Source organism: Triticum aestivum, chromosome 1B, assembly GCF_018294505.1.
Source record: "Triticum aestivum cultivar Chinese Spring chromosome 1B, IWGSC CS RefSeq v2.1, whole genome shotgun sequence".
NCBI classification, from domain to species: Eukaryota; Viridiplantae; Streptophyta; class Magnoliopsida; order Poales; family Poaceae; genus Triticum; species Triticum aestivum.
The window spans coordinates 655,793,427-655,819,894 of NC_057795.1; the positions used below are offsets into that span (position 1 = coordinate 655,793,427).

The following is a 26,468-nucleotide window of genomic DNA, read 5'->3' on the forward strand; positions in this document are numbered from 1 at the left end:
TCATATAGTAGATATGATCAACATAACGATGTTCACCATTGAAAACTACTCCATCTCACGTGATGATCGGTCATGGTTTAGTTGATTTGGATCACGTAATCACTTAGAGGATTAGAGGGATGTCTATCTAAGTGGGAGTTCTTAAATAATATGATTAATTGAACTTAAATTTATCATGAATTTAGTACCTGATAGTATCTTGCTTGTTTATGTTGATTGTAGATAGATGGCTCGTGCTGTTGTTCCGTTGAATTTTAATGCGTTCCTTGAGAAAGCAAAGTTGAAAGATGATGGTAGCAATTACACGGACTGGGTCCGTAACTTGAGGATTATCCTCATTGCTGCACAGAAAAATTACGTCCTGGAAGCACCGCTGGGTGCCAGGCTTGCTGCTGGAGCAACACCAGATGTTATGAACGTCTGGCAGAGCAAAGCTGATGACTACTCGATAGTTCAGTGTGCCATGCTTTACGGCTTAGAATCGGGACTTCAACGACGTTTTGAACGTCATGGAGCATATGAGATGTTCCAGGAGTTGAAGTTAATATTTCAAGCAAATGCCCGAATTGAGAGATATGAAGTCTCCAATAAGTTCTATAGCTGCAAGATGGAGGAGAACAGTTCTGTCAGTGAGCATATACTCAAAATGTCTGGGTATAATAATCACTTGATTCAATTGGGAGTTAATCTTCCGGATGATTGCGTTATTGACAGAATTCTCCAATCACTACCACCAAGCTACAAGAGCTTCGTGATGAACTATAATATGCAAGGGATGAACAAGACTATTCCCGAGCTCTTCGCAATGCTGAAAGCTGCGGAGGTAGAAATCAAGAAGGAGCATCAAGTGTTGATGGTTAACAAGACCACTAGTTTCAAGAAAAAGGGCAAAGGGAAGAAAAAGGGGAACTTCAAGAAGAACGGCAAGCAAGTTGCTGCTCAAGAGAAGAAACCCAAGTCTGGACCTAAGCCTGAAACAGAGTGCTTCTACTGCAAGCAGACTGGTCACTGGAAGCGGAACTGCGCCAAGTATTTGGCGGATAAGAAGGATGGCAAGGTGAACAAAGGTATATGTGATATACATGTTATTGATGTGTACCTTACTAGAGCTCGCAGTAGCACCTGGGTATTTGATACTGGTTCCGTTGCTAATATTTGCAACTCGAAACAGGGACTACAGAATAAGCGGGCACTGGCAAAGGACGAGGTGACGATGCGCGTGGGAAATGGTTCCAAAGTCGATGTGATCGCAGTCGGCACACTACCTCTACATCTACCTTCGGGATTAATATTAGACCTAAATAATTGTTATTTGGTGCCAGCGTTGAGCATGAACATTATATCTGGATCTTGTTTAATGCGAGACGGTTATTCATTTAAATCAGAGAATAATGGTTGTTCTATTTATATGAGTAATATCTTTTATGGTCATGCACCCTTGAAGAGTGGTCTATTCTTATTAAATCTCGATAGTAGTAATACACATATTCATAATGTTGAAACCAAAAGATGCAGAGTTGATAATGAAAGTGCAACTTATTTGTGGCACTGTCGTTTAGGTCATATCGGTATAAAGCGCATGAAGAAACTCCATACTGATGGACTTTTGGAACCACTTGATTATGAATCACTTGGTACTTGCGAACCGTGCCTCATGGGCAAGATGACTAAAACACCGTTCTCCGGTACTATGGAGAGAGCAACAGATTTGTTGGAAATCATACATACCGATGTATGTGGCCCGATGAATATTGAGGCTCGTGGCGGATATCGTTATTTTCTCACCTTCACAGATGATTTAAGCAGATATGGGTATATCTACTTAATGAAACATAAGTCTGAAACATTTGAAAAGTTCAAAGAATTTCAGAGTGAAGTTGAAAATCATCGTAACAAGAAAATAAAGTTTCTACGATCTGATCGTGGAGGAGAATATTTGAGTTACGAGTTTGGTGTACATTTGAAAAACTGTGGAATAGTTTCGCAACTCACGCCACCCGGAACACCACAGCGTAATGGTGTGTCCGAACGTCGTAATCGTACTTTACTAGATATGGTGCGATCTATGATGTCTCTTACTGATTTACCGCTATCATTTTGGGGATATGCTTTAGAGACGGCCGCATTCACGTTAAATAGGGCACCATCAAAATCCGTTGAGACGACGCCTTATGAACTGTGGTTTGGCAAGAAACCAAAGTTGTCGTTTCTTAAAGTTTGGGGCTGCGATGCTTATGTGAAAAAGCTTCAACCTGATAAGCTCGAACCCAAATCGGAGAAATGTGTCTTCATAGGATACCCAAAGGAAACTGTTGGGTACACCTTCTATCACAGATCCGAAGGCAAAACATTCGTTGCTAAGAATGGATCATTTCTAGAGAAGGAGTTTCTCTCGAAAGAAGTGAGTGGGAGGAAAGTAGAACTTGACGAGGTAACTGTACCTGCTCCCTTACTGGAAAGTAGTTCATCACAGAAAACTGTTTCAGTGACACCTACACCAGTTAGTGAGGAAGCCAATGATAATGATCATGAAACTTCAGATCAAGATACTACTGAACCTCGTAGATCAACCAGAGTAAGATCCGCACCAGAGTGGTACGGTAATCCTGTTCTGGAGGTCATGCTACTAGATCATGATGAACCTACGAACTATGAAGAAGCGATGGTGAGCCCAGATTCCGCAAAGTGGCTTGAAGCCATGAAATCTGAGATGAGATCCATGTATGAGAACAAAGTGTGGACTTTGGTTGACTTGCCCGATGATCGGCAAGCAATTGAGAATAAATGGATCTTCAAGAAGAAGACTGACGCTGATGGTAATGTTACTGTCTACAAAGCTCGACTTGTCGCAAAAGGTTTTCGGCAAGTTCAAGGGATTGACTACGATGAGACCTTCTCACCCGTAGCGATGCTTAAGTCTGTCCGAATCATGTTAGCAATTGCCGCATTTTATGATTATGAAATTTGGCAGATGGATGTCAAAACTGCATTCCTGAATGGATTTCTGGAAGAAGAGTTGTATATGATGCAACCAGAAGGTTTTGTCGATCCAAAGGAAGCTAACAAAGTGTGCAAGCTCCAGCGATCCATTTATGGACTGGTGCAAGCCTCTCGGAGTTGGAATAAACGTTTTGATAGTGTGATCAAAGCATTTGGTTTTATACAGACTTTCGGAGAAGCCTGTATTTACAAGAAAGTGAGTGGGAGCTCTGTAGCATTTCTGATATTATATGTGGATGACATATTACTGATTGGAAATGATATAGAATTTCTGGATAGCATAAAGGGATACTTGAATAAAAGTTTTTCAATGAAAGACCTCGGTGAAGCTGCTTACATATTAGGTATTAAGATCTATAGAGATAGATCAAGACGCTTAATTGGACTTTCACAAAGCACATACCTTGACAAGATTTTGAAGAAATTCAAAATGGATCAAGCAAAGAAAGGATTCTTGCCTGTATTACAAGGTGTGAAATTGAGTAAGACTCAATGCCCGACCACTGCAGAAGATAGAGAGAATATGAAAGATGTTCCCTATGCATCAGCCATAGGCTCTATCATGTATGCAATGCTGTGTACCAGACCTGATGTGTGCCTTGCTATAAGTTTAGCAGGGAGGTACCAAAGTAATCCAGGAGTGGATCACTGGACAGCGGTCAAGAACATCCTGAAATACCTGAAAAGGACTAAGGATATGTTTCTCGTATATGGAGGTGACAAAGAGCTCACCGTAAAAGGTTACGTTGATGCAAGCTTTGACACTGATCCGGACGATTCTAAATCGCAAACCGGATACGTGTTTACATTAAACGGTGGAGCTGTCAGTTGGTGCAGTTCTAAACAAAGCGTTGTAGCGGGATCTACATGTGAAGCGGAATACATAGCTGCTTCGGAAGCAGCAAATGAAGGAGTCTGGATGAAGGAGTTCATATCCGATCTAGGTGTCATACCTAGTGCATCGGGTCCAATGAAAATCTTTTGTGACAATACTGGTGCAATTGCCTTGGCAAAGGAATCCAGATTTCACAAAAGGACCAAACACATCAAGAGACGCTTCAACTCCATCCGGGATCTAGTCCAGGTGGGAGACATAGAGATTTGCAAGATACATACGGATCTGAATGTTGCAGACCCATTGACTAAGCCTCTTCCACGAGCAAAACATGATCAGCACCAAGGCTCCATGGGTGTTAGAATCATTACAGTGTAATCTAGATTATTGACTCTAGTGCAAGTGGGAGACTGAAGGAAATATGCCCTAGAGGCAATAATAAAGTTATTATTTATTTCCTTATAATCATGATAAATGTTTATTATTCATGCTAGAATTGTATTTACCGGAAACATAATACATGTGTGAATACATAGACAAACAAAGTGTCACTAGTATGCCTCTACTTGACTAGCTCGTTAATCAAAGATGGTTATGTTTCCTAACCATGAACAATGAGTTGTTATTTGATTAACGAGGTCACATCATTAGCAGAATGATCTGATTGACATGACCCATTCCATTAGCTTAGCACCCGATCGTTTAGTATGTTGCTATTGCTTTCTTCATGACTTATACATGTTCCTATGACTATGAGATTATGCAACTCCCGTTTACCGGAGGAACACTTTGGGTACTACCAAACGTCACAACGTAACTGGGTGATTATAAAGGAGTACTACAGGTGTCTCCAATGGTCGATGTTGGGTTGGCGTATTTCGAGATTAGGATTTGTCACTCCGATTGTCGGAGAGGTATCTCTGGGCCCTCTCGGTAATACACATCACATAAGCCTTGCAAGCATTACAACTAATATGTTAGTTGTGAGATGATGTATTACGGAACGAGTAAAGAGACTTGCCGGTAACGAGATTGAACTAGGTATTGGATACCGACGATCGAATCTCGGGCAAGTAACATACCGATGACAAAGGGAACAACGTATGTTGTTATGCGGTCTGACCGATAAAGATCTTCGTAGAATATGTAGGAGCCAATATGGGCATCCAGGTCCCGCTATTGGTTATTGACCGGAGACGTGTCTCGGTCATGTCTACATTGTTCTCGAACCCGTAGGGTCCGCACGCTTAAGGTTACGATGACAGTTATATTATGAGTTTACATGTTTTGATGTACCGAAGGAGTTCGGAGTCCCGGATGAGATCGGGGACATGACGAGGAGTCTCGAAATGGTCGAGACGTAAAGATTCATATATTGGATGATATGGTTAGGCCAAGGGGTCAAGCCCATGAGGCTTTAGGTCGGTGCAAAAGGAGTTTTGCGGAGGCCAGGGGGCCAAACGCCGGAGACCCTGGCGTCTGGCCCTGGGCCAGACGCCGAGGCCCATGGCGTCTGGGCCAGACGCCAAGGATTGTGGCGTTTGGTCCTGGAGTCCGAGTGGGACTCTTGCCTTTCGGGCAAAACCGACTTTGAGGAGGCTTTTGCTCCAAGTTTCGACCCCGGGGCTCAACATATAAATAGAGGGGCAGGGCTAGCACCAAAGGACACATAAGTTGATCCACGTGATCAATTCCTTAGCCGTGTGCGGCGCCCCAGCCACTATATTCCTCGATAATACTGTAGCGGAGTTTAGGTGAAGCCCTGCTGCTGTAGTTCATCAAGATCGTCACCACGCCGTCGTGCTGACGGAACTCTTCCCCGACACTTTGCTGGATCGGAGTCCGGGGATCGTCATCGAGCTGAACGTGTGCTCGAACTCGGAGGTGCCGTAGTTTCGGTGCTTGATCGGTTGGATCGAGAAGACGTACGACTACTTCCTCTACGTCGTGTCACCGCTTCCGCAGTCGGTCTGCATTGGGTACGTAGACAATACTCTTCCCTCGTTGCTATGCATCACATGATCCTGTGTGTGTGTAGGTATTTTTTTGAAATTACTACGAAACCCAACATCACCGTCGTCTATTGATACGTCCATTTTGCATCATACTGTTATGACAATATTTATTGCATTATGGGCTGTTATTTCACATTATGTCACAATACTTATGGCTATTCTCTCTTATTTTACAAGGTTTACATGAAGAGGGAGAATGCCGGTAGCTAGAATTCTGGGCTGGAAAAGGAGCAAATATTGGAGGCCTATTCTGCGCAACTCCAAAAGTCCTGAAACTCCACGGAATATCTTAAAAGAAATAAAGAAAAATCGTCGCCAAAGATGAAGGCTAGGGGGCCCACACCCTGCTCACGAGGGTGGGGGCGCGCCCCCCTGGGCACGCCCCCCTACCTCGTGGGCCCCCTGGTGGCTCTCCGACGCCCGTCTTCTCCTATATGAAGTCTTTCGATGAGAAAAAATAGCAAGCAACCTTTTGGGACGAGACTCCGCCGCCACGAGGCGGAACCTTGGCGGAACCAATCTAGGGCTCCGGCAGAGCTGTTCTGCCGGGGACACTTCTCTCCGGGAGGGGGAAATCATCACCATCTTCATCACCAGCGCTCCTCTCATCGGGAGAGGGCAATCTCCATCAACATCTTCACCAGCACCATCTCATCTCCAAACCCTAGTTCATCTCTTGTATCCAATTCTTGTCTCCAAGTCCGGGATTGGTGCTAGTAGGTTGCTAGTAGTGTTGATTACTCCTTGTAGTTGATGCTAGTTGGTTTATTTGGTGGAAGATCATATGTTCAGATCCTTTATGCACATTATTACCCCTCTGATTATGAACATGAATATGCTTTGTGAGTAGTTACGTTTGTTCCTGAGGACAAGGGAGAAGTCTTGCTATTAGTAGTCATGTGAATTTGGTATTCGTTCGATATTTTGATAAGATGTATGTTGTCTAAACTCTAGTGGTGTTATGTGAACGTCGGCTACATAACACTTCACCATTATTTGGGCCTAGAGGAAGGCATTGGGAAGTAATAAGTAGATGATGGTGTTGGAAATATGCCCTAGAGGCAATAATAAAATGGTTATTATTATATTTCTTTGTTCATGATAATTGTCTGTTATTCATGCTATAATTGTGTTATCCGAAAATCGTAATACATGTGTGAATACATAGACCACAACATGTCCATAGTAAGCCTCTAGTTGACTAGCTCGTTGATCAACAGATAATCATGGTTTCCTGACTATGGGCATTGGATGTCATTGATAACGGGATCACATCATTAGGAGAATGATATGATGGACAAGACCCAATCCTAAGCATAGCTCAAAGATCGTGTAGTTCGTTTAGCTAGAGCTTTTCCAAATGTCAAGTATCATTTCCTTAGACCATGAGATTGTGCAACTCCCGGATACCGTAGGAGTGCTTTGGGTGTGCCAAACGTCACTGTTGGAAATATGCCCTAGAGGCAATAATAAATTAGTTATTATTATATTTCCTTGTTCATGATAATCATTTATTATCCATGCTATAATTGTATTGATAGGAAACTCAGATACATGTGTGGGTACATAGACAACACCATGTCCCTAGTAAGCCTCTAGTTGACTAGCTCGTTGATCAATAGATGGTTACGGTTTCCTGACCATGGACATTGGATGTCGTTGATAACGGATCACATCATTAGCAGAATGATGTGATGGACAAGACCCAATCCTAAGCCTAGCACAAAGATCGTGTAGTTCATATGCTAAAGCTTTTCTAATGTCAAGTATCTTTTCCTTAGACCATGAGATTGTGCAACTCCCGGATACCGTAGGAATGCTTTGGGTGTACCAAACGTCACAACGTAACTGGGTGGCTATAAAGGTGCACTACAGGTATCTCCGAAAGTGTCTGTTGGGTTGGCACGAATCGAGACTGGGATTTGTCACTCCGTGTAAACGGAGAGGTATCTCTATGCCCACTTGGTAGGACATCATCATAATGTGCACAATGTGACCAAGGGGTTGATCACGGGATGATGTGTTACGGAACGAGTAAAGAGACTTGCCGGTAACGAGATTGAACAAGGTATCGGGATACCGACGATCGAATCTCGGGCAAGTACAATACCGCGAGACAAAGGGAATTGTATACGGGATCGATTGAGTCCTTGACATCGTGGTTCATCCGATGAGATCATCGTGGAACATGTGGGAGCCAACATGGGTATCCAGATCCCGCTGTTGGTTATTGACCGGAGAACGTCTCGGTCATGTCTGCATGGTTCCCGAACTCGTAGGGTCTACACACTTAAGGTTCGATGACGCTAGGGTTATAAAGGAAGTTTGTATGTGGTTACCGAATATTGTTCGGAGTCCCGGATGAGATCCCGGACGTCACGATGAGTTCCAGAATGGTCCGGAGGTAAAAATTTATATATGGGAAGTCCTGTTTTGGTCACCGAAAAAGTTTCGGGTTTTATCGGTAACGTACCGGGACCACCGGGAGGGTCCCGGGGGTCCACCAAGTGGGGCCACCATCCCCGGAGGGCTGCATGGGCCAAGTGTGGGAGGGGACCACCCCCAGGTGGGCTGGTGTGCCCCCCCCCCACAAGGGCCCAAGGCGCCTAGGGTTTGGGCGAGGGGGCGCACCCACCTAACTTGGGGGGCAAGTTTCCCCTCTCCCCCCTTGGCCGCACCCTAGATGGGTTCGGGCTGGCCGCCGCCCCTAGGGGTGGAACCCTAGGTGGGGGCGCAGCCCTTCCTCTCCTCCTATATATACTTGAGGGTTTTGGGGCTGCCAACATATGAGTTTTCACCTCCCCTGGCGCAGCCCTACCTCTCTTCCTCCTCCTCTCCTGCGGTGCTTGGCGAAGCCCTGCAGGATTGCCACGCTCCTCCATCACCACCACGCCGTTGTGCTGCTACTGGACGGAGTCTTCCTCAACCTCTCCCTCTCTCCTTGCTGGATCAAGGCGTGGGAGACGTCACCAGGCTGTACGTGTGTTGAACACGGAGGTGTCGTCCGTTCGGCACTAGGATCTCCGGTGATTTGGATCACAACGAGTACGACTCCTTCAACCCCGTTCTCTTGAACGCTTCCACTTAGCGATCTACAAGGGTATGTAGATGCACTCTCCTTCCCCTCATTGCTGGTTTCTCCATAGATAGATCTTGGTGACACGTAGGAATTTTTTTGAATTTCTGCTATATTCCCCAACAGTGGCATGAAGAGCTAGGTCTATTACGTATATTCTTTGCCCGAGTAGAACACAAAGTATTTGTGGGTGTTGATTTGGTTCAATATGCTTACCGTTACTATTCCAATCTTGTTTCGACGGTATTGTGGGATGAAGCGGCCCGGACCGACCTTACACGTACACTTACGTGAGACAGGTTCCACCGACTGACATGCACTTGGTGCATAAGGTGGCTAGCGGGTGCCAGTCTCTCCCACTTTAGTCGGAACGGATTCGATGAAAAGGGTCCTTATGAAGGGTAAATAGCAATTGACATATCACGTTGTGGTTTTTGCGTAGGTAAGAAATGTTCTTGCTAGAAACCCATAGCAGCCACGTAAAACATGCAAACAACAATTAGAGGACGTCTAACTTGTTTTTGCAGGGTATGCTATGTGATGTGATATGGCCAAGAAGAATGTGATGAATGATATGTGATGTATGAGATTGATCATGTTCTTGTAATAGGAATCACGACTTGCATGTCGATGAGTATGACAACCGGCAGGAGCCATAGGAGTTGTCTTAATTTATTGTATGACCTGCGTGTCATTGAACAACGCCATGTAATTACTTTACTTTATTGCTAACCGGTAGCCATAGTAGTAGAAGTAATAAGTTGGCGAGACAACTTCATGGAGACACGATGATGGAGATCATGGTGTCATGCCGGTGACGATGATGATCATGGAGCCCCGAAGATGGAGATCAAAAGGAGCAATATGATATTGGCCATATCATGTCACTATTTGATTGCATGTGATGTTTATCATGTTTATACATCTTATTTGCTTAGAACGACGGTAGTAAATAAGATGATCCCTCATTAAAATTTCAAGAAAGTGTTCCCCCTAACTGTGCACCATTGCGAAAGTTCGTCGTTTCGAAGCACCACGTGATGATCGGGTGTGATAGATTCTTACATTCACATACAACGGGTGTAAGCCAGATTTACACACGCGAAACACTTAGGTTAACTTGACGAGCCTAGCATGTACAGACATGGCCTCGGAACACAAGAGACCGAAAGGTCGAGCATGAGTCGTATGGAGGATACGATCAACATGAAGATGTTCACCGATGATGACTAGTCCGTCTCACGTGATGATCGGACACGGCCTAGTTGACTCGGATCATGTAATCACTTAGATGACTAGAGGGATGTCTATCTGAGTGGGAGTTCATAGATGAACTTAATTATCCTGAACATAGTCAAAAATCCTTTGCAAATTATGTCATAGCTCGCGCTTTAGTTCTACTGTTTAGATATGTTCCTAGAGAAAATATAGTTGAAAGTTGACAGTAGCGATTATGCGGACAGTAGAAAGCTTATGTCCTTAATGCACCGCTCAGTGTGCTGAACCCCAAACGTCGTCTGTGGATGTTGCGAACATCGGACATACACGTTTTGATAACTACGTGATAGTTCAGTTAAACGGTTTAGAGTTGAGGCACCAAAGACGTTTTTCGAAACATCGCGGAACATATGAGATGTTTCGAGGGCTGAAATTGGGATTTCAGGCTCGTGCCCACGTCAAGAGGTATAAGACCTCCGACGATTTTCTTAGCCTGCAAACTAAGGGAGAAAAGCTCAATCGTTGAGCTTGTGCTCAGATTGTCTGAGTGCAACAATCACTTGAATCGAGTGGGAGTTGATCTTCCAGATGAGATAGTGATGTTTCTCCAAAGTCATTGCCACCAAGCTGCTAGAGCTTCGTGATGAACTATAACATATCAGGGATAGATATGATGATCCTTGAGGTATTCACGATGTTTGACACCGCGAAAGTAGAAATCAAGAAGGAGCATCAATTGTTGATGGTTGGTGAAACCACTAGTTTCAAGAAGGGCAAGGGCAAGAAGGGATACTTCATGAAACGGCAAATCAGCTGCTGCTCCAGTGAAGAAACCCAAGGTTGAACCTAAACCCGAGACTAAGTGCTTCTGTAATAAGGGGAACAACCACTGGAGCAGAATTACCCTAGATACTTGGTAGATAAGAAGGCTGGCAAGGTCGATAGAAGTATATTGGATATACATTATGTTAATGTGTACTTTACTAGTACTCCTAGTAGCACCAGGGTATTAGATACCGGTTCGGTTGCTAAGTGTTAGTAACTCGAAATAAAAGCTACGGAATAAACGGAGACTAGCTAAAGGTGAGCTGACGATATGTGTTGGAAGTGTTTCCAAGGTTGATGTGATCAAACATCGCACGCTCCCTCTACCATCGAGATTGGTGTTAAACCTGAATAATTGTTATTTGGTGTTTGCGTTGAGCATAGACATGATTGGATTATGTCTATCGCAATACGGTTATTCATTTAAGGAGAATAATGGTTACTCTATTTATTTGAATAATACCTTCAATGGTCTTGCACCTAAAGGAATGGTTTATTGAATCTCGATCGTAGTGATACACATTTTCATGCCAAAAGATATAAGATAGTAATGATAGTACCACTTACTTGTGGCACTGCCATGTAAGTCATATTGGTATAAAACGCATGAAGAAGCTCCATGTTGATGGATCTTTGGACTCACTCGTTTTTGAAAAGTTTGAGACATGCGAACCATGTCTATTGGTGTATACGCATGAAGAAACTCCATGCAGATGGATCGTTTGGACTCACTTGATTTTGAATCACTTGAGATATGCAAATCATACCACATGGGCAAGATGACTGAAAAGCCTCGTTTTCAGTAAGATGGAACAAGATAGCAACTTGTTGGAAGTAACACATTTTGATGTGTGCAGTCCAATGAGTGCTGAGGCATGCAGTGAATATCGTTATGTTCTTACTTCACAGATGATTCGAGTAGATGTTGAGTATATTTACTTGATGAAACACAAGTCTGAATTATTGAATGGTTCAAGTAATTTCAGAGTGAAGTTGAAGATCATTGTGACAAGAGGATAAAATGTCTATGATATGATCATAGAGATGAGTATCTGAGTTACGAGCTTTGGCACGCAATTAAGACATTGTGGAAATTGTTTCACAATTAATACCGCCTGGAACACCATAATGTGATGGTGTGTCCGAACATCATAGTTGCACCCTATTGGATATGGTGCGTACCATGATGTCTCTTATCGAATTACCACTATCATTCATGGGTTAGGCATTAGAGACAACTGCACTCACTTTAATAGGGCACCACGTAATTCCGTTGAGACGACACCATTTGAACTATGGTTTGTAGAAACCTAAGTTGTCGTTTCTTAAAAGTTTGGGGCTGCAACGCTTATGTGAAAAGTTTCAGGTTGATGAGCTCGAACCCAAAGCGGATAAAAATGCATCTTCATAGGATACCCAAAATGGTTGGGTATACCTCCTAATTCAGATCCGAAAGCAATAGGGATTGTTTCTTGAATCGGGTCCTTTCTCGAGGAAAAGTTTCTCTCGAAAGAATTGAGTGGGAGGATGGTGGAGACTTGATGAGGTTACTGAACCATCACTTCAACCAGTGTGCAGCAGGGCACAGGAAGTTGTTCCTGTGGCGCCTACACCAATTGAAGTAGAAGCTTGTGATAGTGATCATGAAGTTTCGGATCAAGTCATTACCGTACCTCGTAGGGTGACAAGGATGCGTACTACTTCAGAGTGGTACAGTAATCCTGTCTTGAAGGTCATGTTGCTAGACAACAATGAACCTACGAGCTATGGGGAAGCGATGGTGGGCCCAAATTCCGACAAATGGTTAGAAACCATGAAATCCGAGATAGGATCCATGTATCAGAACAAAGCATGGACTTTGGTGGACTTGCCTGATGATCGGCAAGCCATTGAGATAAATGGATCTTTAAGAAGAAGACGGACGTGGACGGTAATGTCACCGTCTATGAAGCTCGACTTGTGGTGAAGAGTTTTTCACAAGTTCAAGGAGTTGACTACGATGAGATTTTCTCATCCGTAGCGATGCTTAAGTCCGTCGGAATCATGTTAGCATTAGCTGCATTTATGAAATCTGACAGATGGATGTCAAAACGAGTTTCCTTACCAGATTTCGTAAGGAAAGGATGTATGTGATACAATCAGAAAGTTTTTGTCGATCCTAAGGATGCTAAAAGGTATGCTAGCTCCAGCAATCCTTCCATGGACTGGAGTAAGCATCTCGGAGTTGGAATATGCACTTTGATAAGATGATCAAAGATTTTGGGTTTATACAAAGTTTATGAGAAACTTGTATTTCCAAAGAAGTGAGTGGGAGCACTATAGAATTTCTGATGAGTATATGTTGTAAACATATTGTTGATTAGAAATGATGTAGAATTTCTAGAAAGCATATAGGGTTATTTGAAAAGTGTTTTTCAAGGGAAAACCTGGATTAAGCTACTTGAACATTGAGCATCAAGATCTATGAGGATAGATCAAAACCGCTTAATGGTACTTTCAAATGAGCATATACCTTGACATGATCTTGAAGGTGTTCAAGATGGATCAGTCAAAGAAGGAGTTCTTGCCTGAGATGTAAGGTACGAAGTTAAGACTTAAAGCTCGACCACGGCAGAATAGAGAGAAAGGACGAAGGTCGTCCCCTATGCTTCAGACGTAGGCTCTATAGTATGCTATGCTGTGTACCGCACCGGAAGTGTGCCTTGCCATGAGTCAGTCAAGGGGTACAAGAATGATCCAGGAATGGATCATTGGACAGCGGTCAAAATTGTCCTTGGAGTAAATAAGGACATGTTTCTCGATTATGGAGGTGATAAAGAGTTCGGCGTAAAGGGTTACGTCGATGCAAGCTTTAACACCTATCCGAGTGACTCTGAGTAGCAAACCGGATACGTATAGTGGAGCAACCATTTGGAATAGCTCCAAGTGGAGCGTGGAAGCAGCATTTACAGAATGACCTAGAGATTTGCGAAGTACATACGGATCTGAAAGTTGCAGACACGTTGACTAAAACCTCTCTCACAAGCAAAACATGATCAAACCCCAGAACTCATTGAGTCTTAATCACATGATGATGTGAACTAGTTTAATGACACTAGTAAACTCTTTGGATGTTGGTCACATGGCGATGTGACGTGTGAGTGTTAATCACATGGCGATGTGAACTAGATTATTGACTCTAGTGCAAGTGGGAGACTGTTGGAAATATGCCCTAGAGGCAATAATAAATTAGTTATTATTATATTTCCTTGTTCATGATAATCGTTTATTATCCATGCTATAATTGTATTGATAGGAAACTCAGATACATGTGTGGGTACATAGACAACACCATGTCCCTAGTAAGCCTCTAGTTGACTAGCTCGTTGATCAATAGATGGTTACGGTTTCCTGACCATGGACATTGGATGTCGTTGATAACGGGATCACATCATTAGCAGAATGATGTGATGGACAAGACCCAATCCTAAGCCTAGCACAAAGATCGTGTAGTTCGTATGCTAAAGCTTTTCTAATGTCAAGTATCATTTCCTTAGACCATGAGATTGTGCAACTCCCGGATACCGTAGGAATGCTTTGGGTGTACCAAACGTCACAACGTAACTGGGTGGCTATAAAGGTGCACTACAGGTATCTCCGAAAGTGTCTGTTGGGTTGGCACGAATCGAGACTGGGATTTGTCACTCCGTGTAAACGGAGAGGTATCTCTGGGCCCACTCGGTAGGACATCATCATAATGTGCACAATGTGACCAAGGGGTTGATCACGGGATGATGTGTTACGGAACGAGTAAAGAGACTTGCCGGTAACGAGATTGAACAAGGTATCGGATACCGACGATCGAATCTCGGGCAAGTACAATACCGCTAGACAAAGGGAATTGTATACGGGATCGATTGAGTCCTTGACATCGTGGTTCATCCGATGAGATCATCGTGGAACATGTGGGAGCCAACATGGGTATCCAGATCCCGCTGTTGGTTATTGACCGGAGAACGTCTCGGTCATATCTGCATGGTTCCCGAACCCGTAGGGTCTACACACTTAAGGTTCGATGACGCTAGGGTTATAAAGGAAGTTTGTATGTGGTTACCGAATGTTGTTCGGAGTCCCGGATGAGATCCTGGACGTCACGAGGAGTTCCGGAATGGTCCGGAGGTAAAGATTTATATATGGGAAGTCCTGTTTTGGTCACCGGAAAAGTTTCGGGTTTTATCGGTAACGTACCGGGACCACCGGGAGGGTCCCGGGGTCCACCAAGTGGGGCCACCATCCCCGGAGGGCTGCATGGGCCAAGTGTGGGAGGGGACCAGCCCCAGGTGGGCTGGTGCGCCCCCCCCACAAGGGCCCAAGGCGCCTAGGGTTTGGGGGAGGGGGCGCACCCACCTAACTTGGGGGGCAAGTTTCCCCTCTCCCCCCTTGGCCGCACCCTAGATGGGTTTGGGCTGGCCGCCGCCCCTAGGGGTGGAACCCTAGGTGGGGGCGCAGCCCTCCCTCTCCCCCTATATATACTTGAGGGTTTGGGGCTGCCAACAGATGAGTTTTCACCTCCCCTGGCGCAGCCCTACCTCTCTTCCTCCTCCTCTCCTGCGGTGCTTGGCGAAGCCCTGCAGGATTGCCACGCTCCTTCATCACCACCATGCTGTTGTGCTGCTGCTGGACAGAGTCTTCCTCAACCTATCCCTCTCTCCTTGCTAGATCAAGGCGTGGGAGACGTCACCGGGCTGTACGTCGGTTGAACGCGGAGGTGCCGTCCGTTCGGCACTAGGATCTCCGGTGATTTGGATCACGACGAGTACGACTCCTTCAACCCCGTTCTCTTGAACGCTTCCTCTTAGCGATCTACAAGGGTATGTAGATGCACTCTCCTTCCCCTCATTGCTGGTTTCTCCATAGATAGATCTTGGTGACACGTAGGATTTTTTTTGAATTTCTGCTACGTTCCCCAAACGTCACAACGTAACTGGGTGACTATAAAGGTGCACTACGGGTATCCGAAAGTGTCTGTTGGGTTGGCACGAATCGAGACTGGGATTTGTCACTCCGTATGACGGAGAGGTATCTCTGGGCCCACTCGGTAATGCATCATCATAATGAGCTCAATGTGACCAAGTGTCTGGTCACGGGATCATGCATTACGGTACGAGTAAAGTGACTTGCCAGTAACGAGATTAAACAAGGTATTGGGATACCGATGATCGAATCTCGGGCAAGTAACGTACCGATTGACAAAGGGAATTGTATACGGGATTGATTGAATCCTCGACATCGTGGTTCATCCGATGAGATCATCGAGGAGCATGTGGGAGCCAACATGGGTATCCAGATCCCGCTATTGGTTATTGACCGGAGAGGTGTCTCGGTCGTGTCTGCATGTCTCCCGAACCCGTAGGGTCTACCCACTTAAGGTTCGGTGATGCTAGGGTTGTAGAGATATTAGTATGCAGTAACCGAAAGTTGTTCGGAGTCCCGGATGAGATCCAGGACGTCACGAGGAGTTCCGGAATGGTCCGGAGGTAAAGAATTATATATAGGAAGTCAAGTTTCGGTCATCGAGAAAGTTTCGAGGGTCACCGGTATTGTACCGGGACCACCGAAAGGGTCCTGGGGGTCCATCAGGTGGGGCCACCTATCCCGGAGGGCCCCATGGTCTGAAGTGGGAGGGGTACCAGCCCCTGGTGGGCTGGTGCGCCACCCCTTGTCCCCCCTGCGCCTAGGGTTGGAAACCCTATGGGTGGGGGCGCCTCCACTTGGCTTGGGGGGCAAGCCACCCCCCTTGGCCGCCGCCCCCCTTGGAGATTGCATCTCCTAGGGCCGCCCCCCCCTAGGGGGCCTATATAAAGAGGGGGAGGGAGGGCAGCCGCACCCATGCTCTTGGCGCCTCCCTCTCCCCTTGCTACACCTCTCCCTCTCGTAGAAGCTTGGCGAAGCCCTGCCGATATCGCTGCTGCATCCACCACCACGTTGTCGTGCTGCTGGATCTCCATCAACCTCTCCTTCCCTTGCTGGATCAAGAAGGAGGAGACGTCTTCCTCAACCGTATGTGCGTTGAACACGGAGGTGCTATCCGTTCAGCGCTAGGATCATCGGTGATTTGGATCACGACGAGTACGACTCCCTCAACCCCGTTCTCTTGAACGCTTCCGCTCGCGATCTACAAGGGTATGTAGATGCACTCCTTTCTCTCGTTGCTAGATGAACTCATAGATTGATCTTGGTGAAAGCGTAGAATTTTTTTATTTTCTGCAACGTTACCCAACAGATGGGTTGCTAGAGTGACAGAAGCTTAAACCCTAGTTTATGCGTTGCTTCGTAAGGGGCTGATTTGGATCCATATGTTTCATGCTATGGTTAGGTTTACCTTAATACTTTTGTTGTAGTTGCGGATGCTTGCAATAGAGGTTAATCATAAGTGGGATGCTTGTTCAAGTAAGAACAACACCCAAGCACCGGTCCACCCACATATCAAATTATCAAAGTACCGAACGCGAGTCATATGAGTGTGATGAAAACTAGCTTGACGATATTCCCATGTGTCCTCGGGAGCGCTTTTCCTATTATAAGAGTTTGTCCAGGCTTGTCCTTTGCTACAAAAAGGATTGGGCCACCTTGATGCACTTTATTTACTTTTGTTACTTGTTGCTCGTTACAATTTATCTTATCACAAAACTATCTGTTACCACTTATTTCAGTACTTGCAGAGAATACCTTGCTGAAAACCGCTTATCATTTCCTTCTGTTCCTCATTGGGTTCGACACTCTTACTTATCGAAAGGACTACGATAGATCCCCTATACTTGTGGGTCATCAAGACTCTTTTTTGGCACCGTTGCCGGGGAGTGAAGCGCCTTTGGTAGGTGGAATTTGGTAAGGAAAAATTTATATAGTGTGCTGAAATTTTCTGTCACTTGTTACTATGGAAAGTAATTGTCTGAGGGGCTTGTTCGGGGTATCTTCACCCCGTCCAGTAGAGAAAAGAGTTGCTCCTCAACCTACTCAACCTACTGAACCTATTTAAAATGAAACTCCTTTTGAGATTCCTTCGGGTTTGATGGAAAAACTGCTAGCTAACACTTTTACAGGAGATGGAACAAAGCATCCTGATGAACATCTACGCTATGTGGATGATGTTTGCGGACTATTTAAGCTTGCAGGTATACCCGATGATGTTGTTAAGAAGAAGGCCTTCCCTTTATCTTTGAAGGGAGATGCATTGACATGGTACAGGCTATGTGATGATATGAGATCATGGAACTATAAAAGATTGAAATTGGAGTTTCATCAAAAGTATTACCCTATGCATCTTGTTCATCATGATCGCAAAACTGTATATAATTTTTGGCCTCACAAAGGAGAAAGCATCGCTCAAGCTTGGGGGAGGCTTAAATCAATGTTATATTCATGCCCCAATCATGAGCTCGCAAGAGAAGTGATTATGCAAAGTTTTTATGCTCGGCTTTCTGAAAACAATCGCACCATGCTCGATACTTCTTGTGCTGGTTCTTTTATGATGAATACTATTGAATTTAGATGGAATTTATTGGATAGAATTAAACGCAACTCTGAAGATTGGGACCTCGACGAAGGTAAGGAGTCAGGTATGACACCTAAGTTTTAATGTGTTAAATCTTTTATGGATACCGATATTTTCCGTAAGTTTAGCACTAAATATGGACTTGACTCTGAGATAGTAGCTTCTTTCTGTGAATCTTTTGCTACTTATGTTGATCTCCCCAAGGAGAAGTGGTTTAAATATCATCCTCCCATAGAAGTAAAAGTAGCTGCACCTATTAAAGTTGAAGAAAAGACTGTCACTTATAATGATCCTATTGTTCCCACTTCTTATGTTGAGAAACCACCCTTCCCTGTTAGAATGAAGGATCATGCTAAAGCTTCAACTGTTGTTCAGAAAAGCAACATTAGAACTTATACACCTCCTGAGCAAGTCACAGTAGAACCCAATATTGCTATTGTTAAAGATCTCTTGTCTGATAATATTGATGGGCATGTTATTCAATTCCAGGGTGAAACGGCTAGAATTGCTAAACCTTGTGATAGAGATAAACATAGACCTGTGGTAGGTGTGCCTGTTATTTCTGTTAAAATAGGAGATCATTGTTATCATGGCTTGTGTGATATGGGGCTAGTGCTAGTGTAATACCCATTGACCTATACAAAGAAATTATGCATGATATTGCACCTACCGAGTTAGAAGATATTGATGTTACAATTAAACTTGCCAATAGAGATACTATATCTGCAATGGGAATTGTTAGAGATGTTGAAGTCTTGTGTGGGAAAACCAAATATCCCGCTGATTTTCTTGTTCTTGGTTCTCCACAAGATAGCTTTTGTCCCATTATATTTGGTAGACCCTTCTTGAATACTGTTAATGGTACCATAGACTGCAAAAAGAATGTTGTTACTGTTGGCTTGGATGATATGGTTCATGAGTTTAATTTCTCTAAATTTAGTAAACAACATTGTGAGGAAGAATTGCCTAGTAAGGACGAAATTATTGGTCTTGCTTCTATTGCCGTACCTCCTAGTGATCCTTTAGAACACTATTTGCTAGACCATGAAAATGATATGTTCATGAATGAAAGAAGGGAAATAGATGAAGTATTCTTTAAACAAGAACCTATTCTGCAACACAATTTGCCTATTGAAATTCTAGGGGATCCTCCTCCACCCAAGGGTGATCCCGTGTTTGAGCTTAAACCGTTGCCTGATAATCTTAAATATGCTTATCTTGATGAAAAGAAAATATACCCTGTCATTATTAGCGCTAACCTTTCAGAGCATGAAGAAGAAAGATTATTGAAAACTCTGAAGAAGCACCGTGCTGCTATTGGATATACTCTGGATGGTCTTAAGGGCATCAGTCTCACTCTATGTCAACATAAAATAAATTTGGAAGCGGATGCCAAACCAGTTCGTGATCCTCATTGACGTTTGAATCCTAAAATGAAAGAAGTGGTAAGAAAGGAAATACTCAAGCTTCTGGAGGCAGGTATAATTTATCCCGTTGCTGATAGTCAGTGGGTAAGTCCTGTCCATTGTGTTCCTAAGAAGGGAGGTATTACTGTTGTCCCTAATGATAAAGATGAATTGATTCCGCAAAGAATCATCACAGGTTATAGGATGGTAATTGATTTCCGCAAATTAAATAAGGCTACTAAGAAAGATCATTACCCCTTACCTTTTATTGATGAAATGCTAGAAAGATTATGCAAACATACACACTATTGCTTTCTAGATGGTTATTCCGGTTTTTCTCAAATACCTGTGTCGGCTAAAGATCAATCAAAGACTACTTTTACATGCCCTTTTGGTACTTTTGCTTATAGACATATGCCTTTTGGTTTATGTAATGCACCTGCTACCTTTCAAAGATGCATGATGGCTATATTCTCTGACTTTTGCGAGAAAATTTGTGAGGTTTTCATGGACGACTTTTCTGTCTATGGTTCCTCTTGTGATGATTGCTTGAGCAATCTTGCTCGAGTTTTGCAGAGATGTGAAGAAACTAATCTTGTCTTGAATTGGGAAAAGTGCCACTTTATGGTTAATGAAGGTATTGTCTTGGGGCACAAAGTTTCTGAAAGAGGTATTGAAGTTGATAAAGCCAAGGTTGATGCTATTGAAAAGATGCCATGTCCCAAGGACATCAAAGGTATAAGAAGTTTCCTTGGTCACGCCGGATTTTAGAGGAGGTTCATTAAGGACTTCTCAAAAATCCCTCGGCCTCTGACTAATTTATTACAAAAAGATGTACCATTTGTCTTTGATGATGATTGTGTAGAAGCATTTGAAATACTTAAGAAAGCATTAGTCTCTGCACCTGTTGTTCAGCCACCTGATTGGAATTTACCCTTTGAAATTATGTGCGATGCTAGTGATTATGCTGTAGGTGCTGTTCTAGGGCAAAGAGTTGATAAGAAATTAAATGTTATCCATTATGCTAATAAGACTCTAGATAGTGCTCAAAGAAATTATGCTACTACCGAAATGGAACTTTTAACAGTTGTGTTTGCTTGTGATAAGTTTAGACCTTATATTGTTGATTCCAAAGTTACAATTCACACTGATCATGCTGCTATTAAATATCTTATGGAAAAGAAAGATGCAAAACCTAGACTCATTAGATGGGTTCTCCTGCTGCAAGAATTTGATTTACATATTGTTGATAGAAAGGGAGCTGAGAACCCCGTTGCAGACAACTTGTCTAGGTTAGAGAATGTTCTTGATGACCCACTACCTATTGATGATAGCTTTCCTGATGAACAATTAAATGTCATAAGCACTTCTCATAGCACTCCTTGGTATGCTGATTATGCTAATTATATTGTTGCTAAATTTATACCACCTAGCTTCACATACCAACAAAAGAAAAAGTTTTTCTATGACTTGCGACATTACTTTTGGGATGACCCACATCTTTATAAAGAAGGAGTATATGGTGTTATTAGATGTTGTGTACCTGAGCATGAACAGGAACATATCCTATGCAAGTGTCACTCCGAAGCTTATGGAGGACACCACGCTGGAGATAGAACTGCACATAAGGTATTGCAATCCGGTTTTTATTGGCCTACTCTCTTCAAGGATGCCTGTAAGTTTGTTTTGTCTTGCGATGAATGTCAAAGAATTGGTAATATTAATAGACGTCAAGAAATGCCTATGAATTATTCACTTGTTATTGAAACATTTGATGTTTGGGGCTTTGATTATATGGGACCTTTTCCTGCCTCTAATGGATATACACATATTTTAGTTGTTGTTGATTACGTTACTAAGTGGGTAGAAGCTATTCCAACTAGTAGTGCTGATCATAACACCTCTATTAAAATGCTTAAGGAAGTTATTTTTCCGAGGTTTGGAGTCCCTAGACGGTGACATCGTAATCAACTATGATTTCAAACTTGCCGGTGAGAAGAGGTTATTTGATATTAGCTCACTTGATGAATGGAGAACCCAAGCTTATGAAAATGCCAAGTTGTTTAAAGAAAAAGTTAAAAGATGGCATGACAAAAGGATACAAAAGCGTGAGTTTAATGTAGGTGATTATGTATTGCTATACAACTCTCGTTTAAGATTTTTTGCAGGAAAACTTCTCTCCAAATGGGAAGGTCCCTATGTTATCGAGGAGGTCTATCGTTCCGGTGCCATAAAAATCAACAACTTCGAAGGCACAAATCCGAAGGTGGTAAACGGTAAAAGGATTAAACACTATATTTCAGGTAATCCCATAAATGTTGAAACTAATATTATTGAAACCGTAACCCCAGAGGAATACATAAAGGACACTTTCCAGAACGTTTCAAACTCCGAAAAGGAATAGGTATGTGGTACGGTAAGTAAACCGACTCCAAAACAATTTTTAAGGCAATATTTCTCCATTTTGGAATATTTAGAAAAATAGAAAAATAAGTAGCAGTCCGGGGAGGACACGAGGCCTCCACGAGGGTGGAGGGCGCGCCCTACCCCCCTGGGCGCGCCCCCCTACCTCATGAGCACCTCGTGTGCCCTCCGGACTCCATTTCCTTGCACGATACGTATTTTGGTCGGTAAAAATTCATTATATATATTCCTGAAGGTTTTGACTCTCGTATCACACAAATCTCCCCTGTTCTTGTTTCGAGCTGTTTTTCTGACAGGTCTAGATCATCATGACGACCCCAAGTGCTTCCAAGGACAAGTTCTTCGGAAAGGTGATCAACCCTTACCTCGCGGAGGTGCTGCGACACCCTCAAACCATTGAGATGCGTGATGGGTTGCTGCACATCCGCGATGTTGAGGGACCAAAGGGAATCGGAAGCGTGGAGTCGAGGCTCGAAGCAATGGAGCAACAAGTTTTCAAGTGCCAGGGGATGGTGGAGCGCGGAATCAACGCTACCCACAAGATGCTCGCGGAGTTCACCAACAACTACGAGCCAGATGCCAAGAAGACCGAGGAGGCCATCTTCAAGCTACATGAGAAGATCGAGCACCTCCAAGATCAAATCTATGATCTGCAAAACCAAAACTGTGAGTATGAATATAGGTTCAAAAGAATGAGTTTGGCTGCAGATTTGAGGATTCCGGAGACTCGGTCATCTTTCTATGATGGTGAGCCTATGCCATGGAAGGTGGACGACAAGCTCGCATCATCAACAACACCTCCACCGCCAACAACAAAGAAGGAGATATAATCACATGGGTATGGGCACTCCCCTTGGCAACTGCCAAGCTTGGGGGAGGTGCCCTGGTATTGTATCACCATCACAACTCCTATCTTTACCGTTTTTCTTAGTTCGATCTATTTAGTAGTATCTTGATTTAGTAGAATAAAATCATGGCATGATCTAGTTTTGAGTTTTGCTTTATGATCCTTCTTTGTAATCCAGTCCGTGAGCTATATAATAAAGATTAGTGTTGAGTCAAGGGCTTGAGTATTTTGCCATGATCTTGGGTGAATAGAAGAAAAGAATAAAAAGAATCAAAGAGTTCATATTGATCTTAGTGAAAGTAATGACATCACATAGAAAGAGTATGATGATTAAAGGTTGTTGGGAGTTGGCAAATATAGATTTGGTCATTGTTGCAATTAATAGGAAGTAATAAGGAAAGAGAGGTTTCACATATAGATATATTATCATTGACATCTTTTATGATTGGGAGCACTCATTAAAATATGACATGCTAAAGAGTTGATGTTGGACAAGGAAGACAACATAATGAGTTATGTTTTCTTACATCTGAGATAAAGTATGTTGTCATGGATCCTCTAGCGTGTTGAGCTTGCCTTTCCCCCTCATGCTAGCCAAATTCTCAGCACCAAGTAAAAGTACTACTTGTGCTTCCAAATACCCTTAAACCAGTTTTGCCATGAGAGTCCACCATATCTACCTATGGATTGAGTAAGATCCTTCAAGTAAGTTGTCATCGGTGCAAGCAATAAAAATTGCTCTGTAAATATGCATGACTTATTAGTGCGGAGAAAATAAACTTTGTACGAACTTGTTGTGGACGCAATAAAAGCGACGGACTGCATAATAAAGGTTCACATACAAGGGGCAATATAAAGTGACGTTCTTTTGCATTAAGATTTTGTGCATCAAACCTAAAAGCGCATGACAACCTCTGCTTCCCTCTGCGAAGGGCCTATCTTTTATTATTATCCTCTATCTTATGCAAGAGTCACGGTGATCTTCACCTTTCTCTTTTATTTTATCCTTTGGCAAGCTCAGCATGTTGGAAAGAACGTGATATATATATATATATATATATATATATATATATATAGGAAAATGGGTTAGTACTCCTAGGAGTACATACTCCCATCCCACGTGTCACTCCTTTGGTTGAGCGCCGTCCATTTGTTGGTACTCATCCGTTCAATATTGGTCGTATGGAAATTAGTTGCCCGATCCATGTTTATAGGGATTCTTGCTGACATTTTTCACGGGAATACAGGTCAGGCTAGTAGATAGAAGAATATAAATATGGATGGCCGTGGCGTTATCTCCTGATCACCCGGATTATTCTGCCGGCGACAGCCAAAACAACGAATTCAAGATACACAACTAATCTGACGTTGGCAGAGATGATGATGGCAACATCATCGTCCAGCTTCTACATCTCATCATCGAGACCAGGTATGGCTCAGCATTCAATGTTTCGTCCTTTATGCTCCTTGTATTTCTACGATTTCGATCTGAATCTGATCAGTTCTATCGTAGTATAAACTAGGCGTTCAAGAGCACGTGGCCAGAAATGGCTCAAGTCGCTCGATGAGGACGAGAAGATTTGGTGGCCGGCGACTCGACGACGCCATGCTACTCGTGGCCGGCGGCCGGCTGCTCAACAACATCACACAAGACTTGACCGGCGGCAGACCGACGACATCCTCACGCAACGCACTATGTGTCTCCTAATGATCACCGTGCATGGATTAGTAGATCGGCTACTCCAATCACAAGTGCACACACCTCGTGCTTGGTGATTCAATGGATATACATAGTAGATATATTTATTTTCGTGATGTCTAGTGTACAAATCTATATGGAACGTACATTACATGAAGATGTAGAAACAAAGGGCACATGCACTCTCGGCTAATTTTCTTACTAGGTGTACTTATTTTTGCTAAGATGAAACTTTGGTCTATTACTTCTGTAATATAATTAAGAAGTATGTATACCTTTTACCATTTATATTTTGAAATTTTCTAGTGACATTTGGAACTAGATTCCTATCGAAGTACTCCTTTCACGCCCGCTGTACTCTGTCAAGATGATACTTCTTTGAGAATCAGTATATATTCCTTTTTGGGAAAAGAAGTGCATAATCTTTTAATTGCCAATTAAATAGTACACATTCTTTTGGAACTAAGCAATACATACCCTTTCCATACAAAAGGCCCCTCCCAGAAAAAGGAGTACATACTTCCAAAAAAAGCAGTATATATATACCCCTCCCAAAAAAGGCAGTACATACTTCTCTAAAAGAAATCAGTACATTAATACCTCTAAAAAAAGCAGTATATACTTCTCTAAAAGAAATCAGTACATTGATACCTCTAAAAAACAGTATATACTTCTTTTTTTTGCAAAATCAGTATGTACTTCTCTAAAGAAAGCAGTATACAAGTATTAATTTTGATAACCAGTATGTACCCATTATTACATTAAAAAAGAGTATATATATACCACTAACTTGGCAAGTGGTATATACTCCTTAAAATTGTATGCTACTCTAGTCGGTACCATATGCTGAGTCCAAAAGTCAAGACCAAACACGTGAGCTCAATGTTTGAACAAATATCCCACTCCTATTCTCCCGGAGTTGTTACAGCTAACAAGGAGATTAATTAGCATTTTAAAATAAGAAGCACGGCTGCCCCGGTATGTTGCAACGGGTTGTTCTTTATCTGTCTGCGTGATCCATCGAGGGTAGGAGTACATACTCTTGGGAGTATAAAAGAGGTGTCCTATATATATATATATATATATATATATATATATATATATATATATATATATATATATATATATATATATATATATATAATTGGATGTGGGGGAGCATGAATTATTATTGTTGACATTACCCTTGAGGTAAAAGGTTGTGGGGCAAAATTATAAGCCCCTATCTTTCTCTGTGTCCGATTAAAACTCCGTAACCACAAGTATCGCGTGAGTGTTAGCAATTATGAAGGACTAAGTGATAGTTGAGTATGTGGACTTGCTTTTAAGCTCTGACATAGACTCTTTTCGATGTTATGATAAATTGCAATTGCTTCAATGACTGAGGTTATAATTTGTTGGCACTCAATAAGGTTTCTGATTCATACTCTGGCTTTGGGAAATGATCATCGTTGGAACATGAGTAATCATATGACAAAATCTATTTATGTTGCTGTTATGGAAATAATCATGATGCCTTTATGTCCGTATTTTTATTTTTATCGACGCCTCTACATCTAAACATGAGGACATATTTATTGTTATCGGCT

General features: G+C 42.9%; 1 long non-coding RNA gene across 1 annotated transcript; it reads left to right on the top strand.

Moving 5' to 3' along the window:
- Nucleotides 1-24,267: 24,267 nt before the first annotated feature.
- On the top strand, nucleotides 24,268-25,163 carry LOC123098888 (uncharacterized). The gene is made up of 2 exons (XR_006448014.1): nucleotides 24,268-24,609; nucleotides 24,694-25,163. It is a non-coding gene; the product is annotated as an uncharacterized lncRNA (long non-coding RNA).
- Nucleotides 25,164-26,468: the final 1,305 nt, after the last annotated feature.